Source organism: Schistocerca americana, chromosome 11 (assembly GCF_021461395.2).
Source record: "Schistocerca americana isolate TAMUIC-IGC-003095 chromosome 11, iqSchAmer2.1, whole genome shotgun sequence".
NCBI lineage: Eukaryota > Metazoa > Arthropoda > Insecta > Orthoptera > Acrididae > Schistocerca > Schistocerca americana.
This window is the reverse complement of record NC_060129.1, coordinates 180,300,435-180,313,610: the sequence shown is the minus strand read 5'-3', so window position 1 is coordinate 180,313,610 and position 13,176 is coordinate 180,300,435. Positions and strand designations below refer to the sequence as shown.

Here is a 13,176-nt window from a genome sequence, read left to right as displayed (position 1 = left end):
GGTAGATAATCGCAAATCATGTAGACCATTGTTTCAAAAAAGGATGATCCTGCCACTTCCTTGAATATATATACTTGAAAATATAATGTATTTAAAGCAAAACTTACACACAAAAAGACCACTCATCACTCAAAATCACACAATACACAGCTATGATACGAGACAAAAATTGGATGTACATGTTCAAAGCACCAACACAAAGTTATTTCAAAACAGCCTTATCCATCCTAGTATCAAACTATACAATGCCTTACCAGATACCATTAAACACATACAATACATTGGTCACTTCAAATCTAAACTGAAGTCGTACTTGGTTGATCACTTAAATGAATACCTACAAAACTAAATTTTTGTGTGTTTACCCAATGTAGTCTCATTCAGAAGAACATTTGTATTTTATCTCTCTGTATATAGCGTAACAACATTTATTTAAGTATTCATCATTAATTGATATATTAATGTGTGTTGTTATGTACAAAGGTATATTATATGTAAAACTGTTAATTTAACAAAAAAATCCAAATATCTCTTGCCCATTGTGCAGCTGTAGATGAAATGGATCAATAAATCAATCAAACTTGCAAAGGTATGGATAACGACGGGACTTGGTATTGTGATACGTTGTGGAAGAATGTGAAAGTACTTGCATTTTCTGTGTTATTATATGTCTAGTATTATTTTCAAGTTATAACTTGACATCACAGATACTCTTAGTTGATTCTGCTTTGGTTGGTCGATGGACTTTTTAGGTAAAGTGCACTTGTGGTGTACCATGCTCTTCTGCTGCAGCTCCTGTTAATGACTTGTTTCCATCAGTCATAGTCAGTCGAGTGACAGTGTATGGTTCCTAATAAGAATAAATAAAACTAACAATTACCTTTGGCAGAATAAATGAATTGTTTTGTTTTCAATATTGACACTTGGAAGTACACTAGATGTGCTGGTGGACTGGCTAGTAGTGTAGCATGAGCCCTAGATTAGGTTAGAATGTGAGAAAAATACCAATGGTGTTTTACCGTAATACAACAAAATACCAGTAAACTTTATTTAATAACTGCAGGATAATTATGAAAGAGCATTCTGATTGGCTAGAGAACTTTTTACTAGACAGGGTATCTTTGTACAACTTACTTCTTTTGTTTCAAATGGCTGCTGCTCCATCTACCTGCATTATTTTGTACGAAAAGAAACAGCTTTATTACCTCTGTGTTTTATTGTTAGTATTTCAGTTCTATTCCTCCTGCTTACAATCTCTCAAGCTTGTGATATGCTTGAAATGCACCGGCTGTGAAGAGAGCTTCTGGAAACAGTGATTTAAGTTGAACAATGCCAGGTATACAAATATATTGATATTTCAAAGTAAACCTGTAATACTGAATAACATAATTTGTTTTTACTTCTTATTAGCACTTGATTTACTTCTGGCATTATCTAAATTGACCCAGAGCGTTAGATACAGGAAAAATACTATGTTTTTTTAAGACTAGTCTAAAGTTACCCCAAATACCAGTGTAACTTTGTACCAGTATTAAAACAGAAATTTCACTCTAATAGGTGACAGTGTGCATTTTCAGCTTCCTAAGCACTCAATTGATACAGATACACTATGTTACAACATCTATTGTGATGTGCAACTCATCTTTTGTCTATTATTTTCAAAATACAGAGAACAGTGATACAAAATTATTCCAACTGACTGTACCAACAGACGACTTGTGCTTCGTCTTTCACTTCCCATCATTCATCCTGCCAACCATTACCAACAGCAGCATGCAATGGAAATAACCCTGTACACTGAACGTGTACTTTTATTGGCTTTTCAATACTGTATAACTTTTGAGGTTTAAAATATATGTTTCATTTTAACAGTGGCTTATGGTATTTTACCAACAAAAACAGGTCACTCTCAGTGTGATCTCTATTGCTAAAGCCAAGAGGGGGTTTGTAACATCTAAGTAGACTTGACCATCTGTTTCATTTGGCAATTAATTACTGGAGTTTATATTAACTTGACATCTGCACAGAAGAAAAATCTTTAGTCCCAAAAGTTCTCTCTTAACTATCCCGAGGCGTTACTCATTAATAAACGTCACAAAATGTTTGTACATATCGTGAATGGTCAAACTTTAATACATTTATTCCCAATTTTCTTGCATTATTTATTTTTCAGTTACAATACATGTTTCCCACACTTGTGTAAATATTGTGTGCTCAGTACCGCTACGAAAACGTCTAACAAAAATTTAGCAAATCCGGTACATGTGGGCCAGTAAAACAAAGCAACTGCTAATTTAGAAAGTGGATAACTTTCCTGTACTGATGGGACACGAAACACGTAGATTTGAAAAATACGGTTACATAGCAGGGCGCACTAGAAAACATAGTGGCAGATTTTGAGCCAACTGAGGTCGAGGAATCGAGAGGGAGGAAAAAAAAAAGAAAAAAAAAATCACAAATTGCTAACTCCATATGGGCAAGCAATTATTACACTGTTTCTTCAAAACTTGGATTTGTATGCATTTCTTAGCTCAAAAACTTCTTTTTCACTGTTTTTTTGTCTCGATTTTAATTTAATAAGAACAACGCTACAGCGATAGTAGTTGCTCATAATTTTTTGCGTGATATTGCAAACTTCCATTTGCCTATCTCATGAAGCGACTCTCTTAGAAATCTGAAAACAATACTGGAAGACTTGCAGAAAGTTCCTAAAATTAACTTGGCGTTGCGACTAGCGGGCGTTAACTTCCGCAACTTTAGGCGACTGCGTCTCTATGGCAACGACCTTGTTGTCGCAACCGACAGGCATCTGTCTTCGCCTGCAGCGGCGGAAAGCTGGCAGCAGCGCTGTTACCTGTCACGGACGCGCAGTCGAGTTCCATTGGAAATCAATTCCTGGTGGACACGCCTTAAGCTGCAGATATTATCGCAATAAAGGCAACGACTTGCATGTTGATAGAAAAACTTGAGCCTAGTACAAATGTGGGTACACCACTGAAGCCTAAAGGTGTTTTAAGGCACTCTCATCGGACATAAAAATCTTACCAGCGTAATGCCACAATTTAAAAGTAAATTGAAGGTTATCTTCTGGGAAACTCTTTTTACTCTCTTAATGGATTCTACAATGTAAACATTTCTAATTTAAATATGATGCATTGTACTTGAAATATTTACTATTACCACGTTGTAATGCAACACGATAACCTGCGTCATCACGGAAATTTGTTACAGCAAATTATTAACTTGTAATGTGGAATAATTATGGTTTATTATTTGACTGTTTTATACCTCTGTTCTGTACAGAATGCCTTAGATTAAAATTATTAGCATACTACAATTTGCGTCTATTACAATGTATAAGTACTGTTCTCATATATAACTCGTTCCATTTCCATGCAATTCTCTTGTATACTGGAGCAACGTAACACGAATAAATAAATAAAATGGCTTCTACGACAGGCAAAACATTTAAATAAAATTTTCGGGAATAGTTTTAGAGCGTAATAACCGACACCAGACTAGTTTTTATCACACTGGCATCGATGCCGAAAATTTGACAACGTAAATGTACCATCGCCACGTCTGAAGTGTATTAAAAACAAGGACACTAATGAATAAGTGTTTACCTTTCTATAGCGATGAATGTTGCTGAAAAAAGCGTCCGTATAACGGCAGGATGCGCCGCCTACAATCTCCAACTCGAGTCACAATTCGCAACTACGACGCAGAATGGAAGTTACTGGATGTAATCACCCTGCCAGTGCTGCCAGTAGCTGCATGGTTGGCGATACCAAGTGTACAGGGCAAGTGTTCGAGAGAACAAGTGATGTGGTAGTAGTAGTAGTAGTAGTAGTAGTAGTAGTAGTAGTTTATTCATCCAGAGACAATTTACATTGCATGGATTTCGTCAAAAAATACATAGTATATATATATATACACACACATATAGGGTGAACAATACTATTCAAAATACATATGTGCATAGTGGACTACATAACATCAGACCACATTGAAATAGCATGTACAACTTTGATTATTTACATTGATGTATGAGAAAGACTTTTTACATGGAATACACAGTTGACATTTAGATATAACACATACAATTCTAGCACTTTTGTACATATTATTTATTTAGATCATAGCAACAGTCAGATAAAAATTACTATTGGCACAGAGTACATCACTATAATTGTTTAGTATGAAGCTATTCCAGGTATTCTTTTACACTATAATAGCAGTTGGTCATTAAAAATATGAATACTGCTTCTTTAAATGAAGACAATTTTTTTATTTCTTTTATCTTTACCGGTAGTTTGTTATACAATCTGCTTCCTTGTATGTTTGTTTGTTTCTGCGCCAAAGCCTTGTTAACTCTTTTTATATGAATGTCATTGCACTTTCTTGTGTTGTAAGTATGTAGATCCGAGTTGGATTGGAAATTGTTAATATTTCGTTTTACATTAATTACGCTTTTCTGTATATAGAGGCATGGTAGGGGTAGAATATTCAGCTGTTTAAATAATTGCTTTGAAGGAGTTAGCCTTGAACTGTTGGTAATTATTCTAACAGCTCGTTTTTGTAGAGTGAAGATGGTTTTGAGATTTTTCTTACTATGACCCCAGAAGATGAGGCCATAGGTAATAGCAGAATGTATATAAGCAAAGTAAACAGCTCTGCTACATTCCCTACTACATACAAAGCTAATAACGCGTAAAGCAAAGCAAGCAGAGCTTAACTTATGTCAGTTACTACAATGTTTGTGTCATCCGCAAACAGGGTTATATGAGTACCATTTACTGGAATCTTGATATCATTTATGTAAAGAAGAAATAAGAGAGGTCCTAGAACACTCCCCTGTGGTACCCCTATTGGCACAGTCTGAATATCCGATCTGTAAACAATACTTTGGTTTTTACTGTTTGTTGTTGCAATTTCTACTACCTGTTTCCTATTATGGAGATATGACTGAAACCACTTTTTAGCTACTCCTCGTATACCGACATATTCTACGAGGGTTATTCCAAAAGTAAGGTCCGATTGATTGCCAAATTGAAACCACAGTGAACATCAGAAATGTTTTACTTGTAACAATTAGCTACACCTTTCAGCTACTTCTCTACGCAGTCGCCGTTCTGACTTAGACTTTTGTCATAGCGTTGTACCAACTTTTCAATAGCCTCATCATAGAAGGCAGCCGCCAGTGCTTTCCGCCAATTCTCCACGCTGGCCTACACCTCGTTGTCTGTGTCAAAATGTTGTCTTCAAAGACAGCGGTTCATGTGACCAGAGATGAAACTCAGGGGGAGACAATTGCGGACTGTATTGTGGGTAATCTAACATTTCCATTTGAAAACGATGCAGGAGCATCTTCATTGCCCCTGTAGAATGCGGCTAAGAATTGTCGTGAAGACGAAACAGCACGACAGTTATGTAATGTTGGCTGCATAGCTTCAGGCGAAATTTCTCACCAGGCCCTCGTACTTGGCGGCAGACACTATTTTCTAGACATCTTTACGCACTCACTGCGAGCTCAGAAATGAGAAGAGCGACGTGATGCTAACTGGGGTTATACTAGAGACACTACCCAACACATCTGTGCAAAGCTTTATCGGATTTTCATAGTCGTTTCCATTTCGCGACCGATCGGACCTTACTTTTGGAATAACCCTCGTAATTTGTCTAGCAGGATATGATGTTGGACAGTATCGAATGCCTTTGAGAGGTCAAAATTTATTCCTATTGTACTGTTGTTCTTATCTACCCCCGTTACAATATTTTCAATGAATTGGGTGATGGCTGACTCTGTACTCATTCCTCTGCGAAAGCCGTGTTGGTTTACAGACAATAGATTGAATTTCTCGAGGTAATTTGTAATTCTGTTTTTCATGACTGTCTCTATTACTTTTGAAAATACCGATAATAAAGCTATTGGTCTATAGTTTCCCACTTCATGTATATTGCCCTTTTTATACAATGGTTTTACTTTTGCAATTTTTAATCGTTGTGGAAAGACACCTTCTGAAAATGATATGTTTATGATGTGTGAGAGTGGGTCTGATATGACACTAGCACATCTCATCATGACTGAGCAAGGTATCTCGTCAATCCCTGAGGACATTTTATTCTTCATTGTTTTTATTATTCGATTAACTTCCAATTTGTTTGTGGGAGGTAACAATAATGAATTAACACTTTGTTCTTCTGGGATTGATGTTCTACTAATCTTAGAACAATTTTTATGCAGATTGATGGGACTATTTATGAAGTAGTCATTAATGTAATTTGCTAGAGTACGATTTCTGACTAGCACACCTTGATCATCTTTTAAAACAAAGTCCTCTGGATTTCTAATATTTTTGCTTGTGCCTATTTCTTTTTTTACTTCATTCCATATAGCTTTTGATTTGTTTGCTGACCCAGCAATTACACTGTCATTGTGCATTGTCTTGGCTTTTTTGATCACCTTCCTGTAAATTTTCTTGTATGTCTTAACATAATCTGTGAAGTGTTCATCTTTGTTATCTTTTTTGAGTTGACTGATATGTTTTAGTGTTTGACTAGATACTCTGATAGCAGGTGTTATCCACTGGCTTGTGTTCCTAGGCATGACATTGATCTTTGTGAGCTTTTTTGGGAAGCACATCTCAAATAGGGACATGAATGTACTAGAAAAAGCATTGAAAGATTCCTCGGTTGTTGTTTGTGCAAAGACATCTTCCCAGGTTTCATTAGCTAACAACTGGATGAAACTATTTACTTTTTCTGTATAGAAGTGCCTTTTGTATCCCCACTTATAATTTACTGCCTTGGGGATAGAGTAATTTATGTATGTTAATAGTGTATTGTGATCCGAAAGACCTAAGTTTACGTTTAGTGTCTCAGTGATACCATTCTCCATATTTGAGAAAATATTGTCTATAAGAGAAGATGACAGTTCTGTTATTCTGGTGGCATCTGTAAAGAGTGGTTTCATGTGGAAGCTGCTGAGTATACTCAAAAGCTGTCTTTTTTCATCACTTTCAATTAACAAGTTAATATTAAAATCTCCACATAAAAATAATTTCACTTCATTACTATAAAAGGTGTTTAATGCTGCTTCTATTTTTTTGAAGAATATGTTTTTGTCACCCAGTGGAGATCTATATACTGTAATGACAACTAGTTTTTCACTCTTCTCCTCAGTTTTTAACTCTATGGCACATGATTCAAAATGTTTTTCTATATTTAGATGGTCCAATTCTGTTTTCACTTTGAACTGCAGTCCTACTCTAGAGTAAATGCATACCCCACCATTTTTAAAAACACTTCGGCAATAATGTGTTGCTAAATTAAACTTGCTTATATTTATGAGACTTAATTCACTAGCCTTGCTCCAGTGTTCAGATAAACAAATACAAGAGACATCAGCAAGACTATTTAAAGCTACTTCTAGATCTAGTACTTTGTTTCTGAGGCACTGAATATTCTGACTCATTATCCTGACTGTTTTGCAAGTATTTTTTGTTTTGTCATTACCTGGTAATGTGCTGCTTTTTCCATAGTATTTGTGACTTATCTGCAAATTTTCATGCTGATTTGTCACAATCTTTTCCATTTCTTTGTCTGAAGCCATAAAAAATCCTTATTTAATGATGTAGATTTACCTTGTCTTTGACTCCTCCTTAGGCAGTGTTGTGTTGCTGCAACTGTTGTTGATGGTTTTGTTGCTGCTGCTACTGTTGTTGTTGGTTCAGTTGCTGCTGCTGTTGTTGCTTAATCACGGATCTGCTGTGTGATCCGATTAGGAAAATTATCTGTAACAGGATACGTCCAGTAACGATAGAGGTAAGACTTGAGTAGTGTTGTTCTTAATGAGACTGGAGTGGCAAAGATCGATCGCGTAATCTACGCAGTGGGGTGGGAATTATTAAGTGTTTACACTCAACAACCATTGGGAAATTTTCTCGATCCCTTCAATAACGATGTTTTGCCGAACGGACCTTGCTGGCTGAAAAAAAAAGCCTATTGGGTTGGTGCATAAGTTTGTTGGGTTTTTCCATAACCTCAATAAACACAACAGATACACATAACAGAAACTTTAGCCATCAATAATATATTCTCATTGACTATTTACAACAGTCTGCCAAGCTGGGATTTTATTTATTTATTTATTTATTTATTCTTTGCCCATGGACTCCAGCTGAAAATCCAGCTGAGAGTATTGGGTGTGTCATACAATAGCCTATTAACATCAAACTTGATTTCAATATATATATAAATGAAACAAATGATTAAACAGAAATAGTCCATAATCATACAAAGGTTTTACATGTTTCACATTATACGTACACACAAATCAAAAAAACATACAGAAATGATAATTTTTACAGGTACATTTCAGTAATGATATATTTAAACACCATCTTAGTATTCACTCAAACTGTATATACATTTCTCTGTGAGATATAGTTTCAAATGATTTTTAAAACATTTTAGATCTGTTTCTTTTTTAATGATTTTGGGGAGTTTATTAAAAGCCTTTTGCCTGCTTCTTCTGGGGCAGTCATAGACAGTTTTAGATTTCTGTTTATCATGTAGTAATTTTCATTTCCTCTTGTACCGTGTTTGTGTACATCTTTATTTAGGAGGTGTTTATCACTTGACCTTACCACCATTATGCTTTGGTATATATACAGTGAATATACTGTCATAATATTATAGTGTACAAAAGCTTGCCTACAGGTCTGTCTTGGTGGTATTTTTGCAATGCATCTCACTGCCCTTTTCTGAATTGTGAATATTCTTTTTAGGTAGCCAGCTTGTGCATTTCCCCATATATGAACTGAATAAGACAAATGTGGGAAGACAAGTCCATAATACATTGATCTGAGGACTTTATCATCCACAGTGTTAGCTGTTTTATGCATGATGAAGATCTGTTTGTTTATCTTTTTACACAGTGCATCTATGTGCTCCCCCCATGCCAAATGTTTGGCTATTATAGTTCCTAGAAAATTTGTGCTGGTTACTTCTTTAATAGTCTTTCCATTTATATTAACATTTATATTATAATTTTCACTATGCTTGGTCTGAAGTACTACATTCATTGTTTTAGACTGATTCATAAACAGGTTGTTTTGTGTTAAATATTTATTTGCATTTTCAATAGTCAGGAGTGCTTCCTTCTCAAGCTCCTCCTTTGTGTCAGCTGTGCAAATGATTGTTGTGTCATCAGCATACATTATAAGTTTCTGATTTATATAGCTAGGGAAGTCATTTACGTAGAGTATAAATAGTATTGGCCCAAGCACAGACCCTTGCGGCACACCGTGTTTAACTGTTTGTAATTCTGATACGTAGTTTGTTATATTTCCCCCACTAGTATGTCTGATTTCTGTGCATTGTTTCCTATTTGTAATGTATGATTTAAGTATGTCATATTATTTTCCTCTAATTCCATACTGATATAATGTCATCATTAATTTTGAGTGGTTCACACAATCAAATGCCTTAGATAGGTCCATAAAAATCCCACAAGTCTTTTTGTTGCCTGTCAAGTAAATTAAGAATGTGCTCAATTATATCTGTTGATGCTGTTTTTGTTGACTTCCCTTCTCTGAAACCATGTTGTGATGAATGCAGTATACTGTACTTTGTTATAAAACTTACAATTCTATTCTTTATTATCATTTCATAGATTTTAGCAAATGTTGAGATCAATGATATTGACCTGTAATTTCCTAATTCATCCCTGTTCCCTTTCTTAAATATTGGCTTCACTTTACTTACTTTCAGTGAATCTGGAAATATACCTTCTTCTATCGCAGCATTCAGCATGTGTGTCAATGGTTTTAATATACATTCTCTGCATTCCTTTATGAGATGTGATGTGACACCATCCAAGCCAGAAGAGTGTTTAATTTTAAGTTGTTTTATTAGGTTTGACACTTCTGCATCTGTTGTAGGTATGAAAACCATAGTATGATTTGTATGTGGGGGGTTTAACAATTTACTTACTGCATTTGTTTTATTTTGACTTATTAATTCGTCTGCTACAGTAATATAATATCTGTTAAAAGTATTGGCTACTTCTAGAGGGTTTGCGTTGCTTTTCCCAATCGTCAGTGGGCAGATGTCCTCTGCCCGATTTGTTACTTTTCCTCTCTCTCCATTAATGAACGACCATAAACCTTTTGAGGAGTTCTTTCCCTTATCTATAGACATCCTGATGAATGATGCTTTAGTTTCTCTGATAAAACTACAGTACTCTTTCTTTTTTATTTTATACAGTGTGTTGTAGGCCTCACTATTTTTTTTGTTTGGAGAGGTCATAATACACTCTCAGATTATTTCTGGCATGGATTACTTCTCCAGTCAGCCAGCTTTTCTTTTTTTGTTGCTGTTTGACAAGCCTTTTACTAACAGGCCTGACTGTAGAAATCAACTGATTTTGAGGTGAAGAACTCGTTGAGCCATGTTCAGAGTGCGTTTTCATATGGCAAGGAACTTCTTTGAAGGCTGTTCAATAGAGTGGAGAAAGGGTGCAAATCTGATGGCACAACTTAAAGTGATAAGGTGAGTGCGATGTGACTTCCCAACTCAGCTCTTGTGGAAAGTTCTTTCTCAGTCTAGCAAACAGTGGGTGGGCATTTCGTGGAGTAGCATCACTTCACGCAGCCTTCCTGTCGTCGTTCTTGGACTACGTCTGCAAGACATCTCGGTTGCTGACAATCTACATCTACATCTACATTGATACTCTGCAAGCCACCCAACGGTGTGTGGCGGAGGGCACTTTACGTGCCACTGTCATTACCTCCCTTTCCTGTTCCAGTCGCGTATGGTTCGCGGGAAGAACGACTGTCTGAAAGCCTCCGTGCGCGCTCTAATCTCTCTAATTTTACATTCGTGATCTCCTCGGGAAGTATAAGTAGGGGGAAGCAATATATTCGATACCTCATCCAGAAACGCACCCTCTCGAAACCTGGCGAGCAAGCTACACCGCGATGCAGAGCGCCTCTCTTGCAGAGTCTGCCACTTGAGTTTATTAAACATCTCCGTAACGCTATCACGGTTACCAAATAACCCAGTGACGAAACGCGCCGCTCTTCTTTGGATCTTCTCTATCTCCTCCGTCAACCCAACCTGGTACGGATCCCACACTGATGAGCAATACTCAAGTATAGGTCGAACGAGTGTTTTGTAAGGCACCTCCTTTGTTGATGGACTACATTTTCTAAGCACTCTCCCAATGAATCTCAACCTGGTACCCGCCTTACCAACAATTAGTTTTATATGATCATTCCACTTCAAATCGTTCCGTACGCATACTCCCAGATATTTTACAGAAGTAACTGCTACCAGTGTTTGTTCCGCTATCATATAATCATACAATAAAGGATCCTTCTTTCTATGTATTCGCAATACATTACATTTGTCTATGTTAAGGGTCAGTTGCCATTCCCTGCACCAAGTGTCTATCCGCTGCAGATCTTCCTGTATTTCGCTACAATTTTCTAATGCAGCAACTTCTCTGTATACTACAGCATCATCCGCGAAAAGCCGCATGGAACTTCCGACACTATCTACTAAGTCGTTTATATATATTGTGAAAAGCAATGGTCCCATAACACTCCCCTGTGGCACGCCAGAGGTTACTTTAACGTCTGTAGACGTCTCTCCATTGATAACAACATGCTGTGTTCTGTTTGCTAAAAACTCTTCAATCCAGCCACACAGCTGGTCTGATATTCCGTAGGCTCTTACTTTGTTTATCAGGCGACAGTGCGGAACTGTATCGAACGCCTTCCGGAAGTCAAGAAAAATGTCAGCAATGATGGTTACACCTTGGGGAATCAATTTGTTGTACACCACACTGCTGTTCTACAACATGCAGAACATTCTCTCTTATGGATAGGTGCAGATCTTCCTGTGAGGACCTGCTGCTATGTTTGGACTGAACCATACCTTTTTACTCCTTCCGTTAGCTTAAAGACTCCACACATTTCTCATCAATAGTAACGGTACAGGATAGGAATGGTCAGTGTTGTTTACAAGACAATTGGTGAGGAGCAAGCAGACAATGTATGGCCCACCTGCAGATTTTTGTGATTTTGGCTTAGGGCATGTGGCATCCATACACTCAATTTTTGAACCTTTATCATTGCATGCAAATGTCGTGCAATGGTGGAATGATCACAATTCATCACATTTGCCAGTTCTCAAGTATAGTCATCTGAATCACTGTGGATTAATGCATTTAAACGATTTTCATCAGACTCTGAAGGTCTTCCTGAATGTGGAGAGAGCCAGCCGTTGTGGTCGAGCGGTTCTAGGCGCTTCAGTCCTGCTTCGGGCATGGATGTGTGTGATGTCCTTAGGTCTGTTAGGTTTAAGTAGTTCTAAGTCTAGGAGACTGACGACTTCAGACGTTAAGTCCCATAGTGCCCAGAGCAATTTGAACCATTTGAATATGGAGAGTCTCTGATGTCGCAATGATCCTCGTTAAAACGAGAAAACCGTTTTCTTGGCATTCTCTGCCCAATGGCATTATCCACAAACGCGTGCAAATATTTCTGTCTCCCCTGTTGTCACCCCTCGACTGAAGTCAGTCAGAAGAATATGTCAGAAATGTTCCAATTTCTCCACTTGGCACTTGTAATATTATTGGGCTTTCCGTCGTATGAAAGCTGTGAGTACACTTGGAAAGGCATTCACCTAGCTGTATATTAATTGATCAACTTATGAGATGAGACCTATTCTTCGAGAGACATTTGTTTTATATAATATACGTAACTGTAAAGATGCGCATCTACCACGGACGCTAATACATCGATTGCGCAGTCAGAGAAATATTTTAACAGAAGCTGAACTGAACTTTCCGCTTCGATCTAAGTAAAAGATGACAGTAAAAACCTTTGTAGATATTCAGATTTTATCGTACTTCTGCTTGTAATGTGAAAACGTAAAGAAGGTCGTCTTTAAGCCATAAAAGTGAGTGGTCTTGCCAGCGTATAGACAACAGTAATTAATTAATAAAATTCAAGTAATTTATGTTCTATACTGTAAACCGGCAAGTTATTGTTATGAAGGTGTTGAATGGTGCAAGAATTGTCTCGAAGGAAGGAGAAAAGTAAGGACTGTAATTTGTGACAAAAAAAACGTTAACCAAGAAGCTAGCACAGGACAGGCCGAAAT

The 13,176-nt window shown here is 36.9% G+C and overlaps 1 protein-coding gene across 1 annotated transcript in view; it reads right to left on the bottom strand.

Annotated features, from left to right (window-relative positions):
* The window catches only part of LOC124553892 (poly [ADP-ribose] polymerase tankyrase-1-like), a 55,925-nt gene extending 52,189 nt beyond the window's left edge, over positions 1-3,736 (bottom strand). The window contains exon 1 of the mRNA XM_047127909.1: positions 3,627-3,736. The gene's annotated coding sequence lies outside the window, so the exon portion shown is untranslated. The remainder of the gene's footprint in view (positions 1-3,626) is intronic.
* Between the last annotated feature and the right edge of the window lie 9,440 nt (positions 3,737-13,176).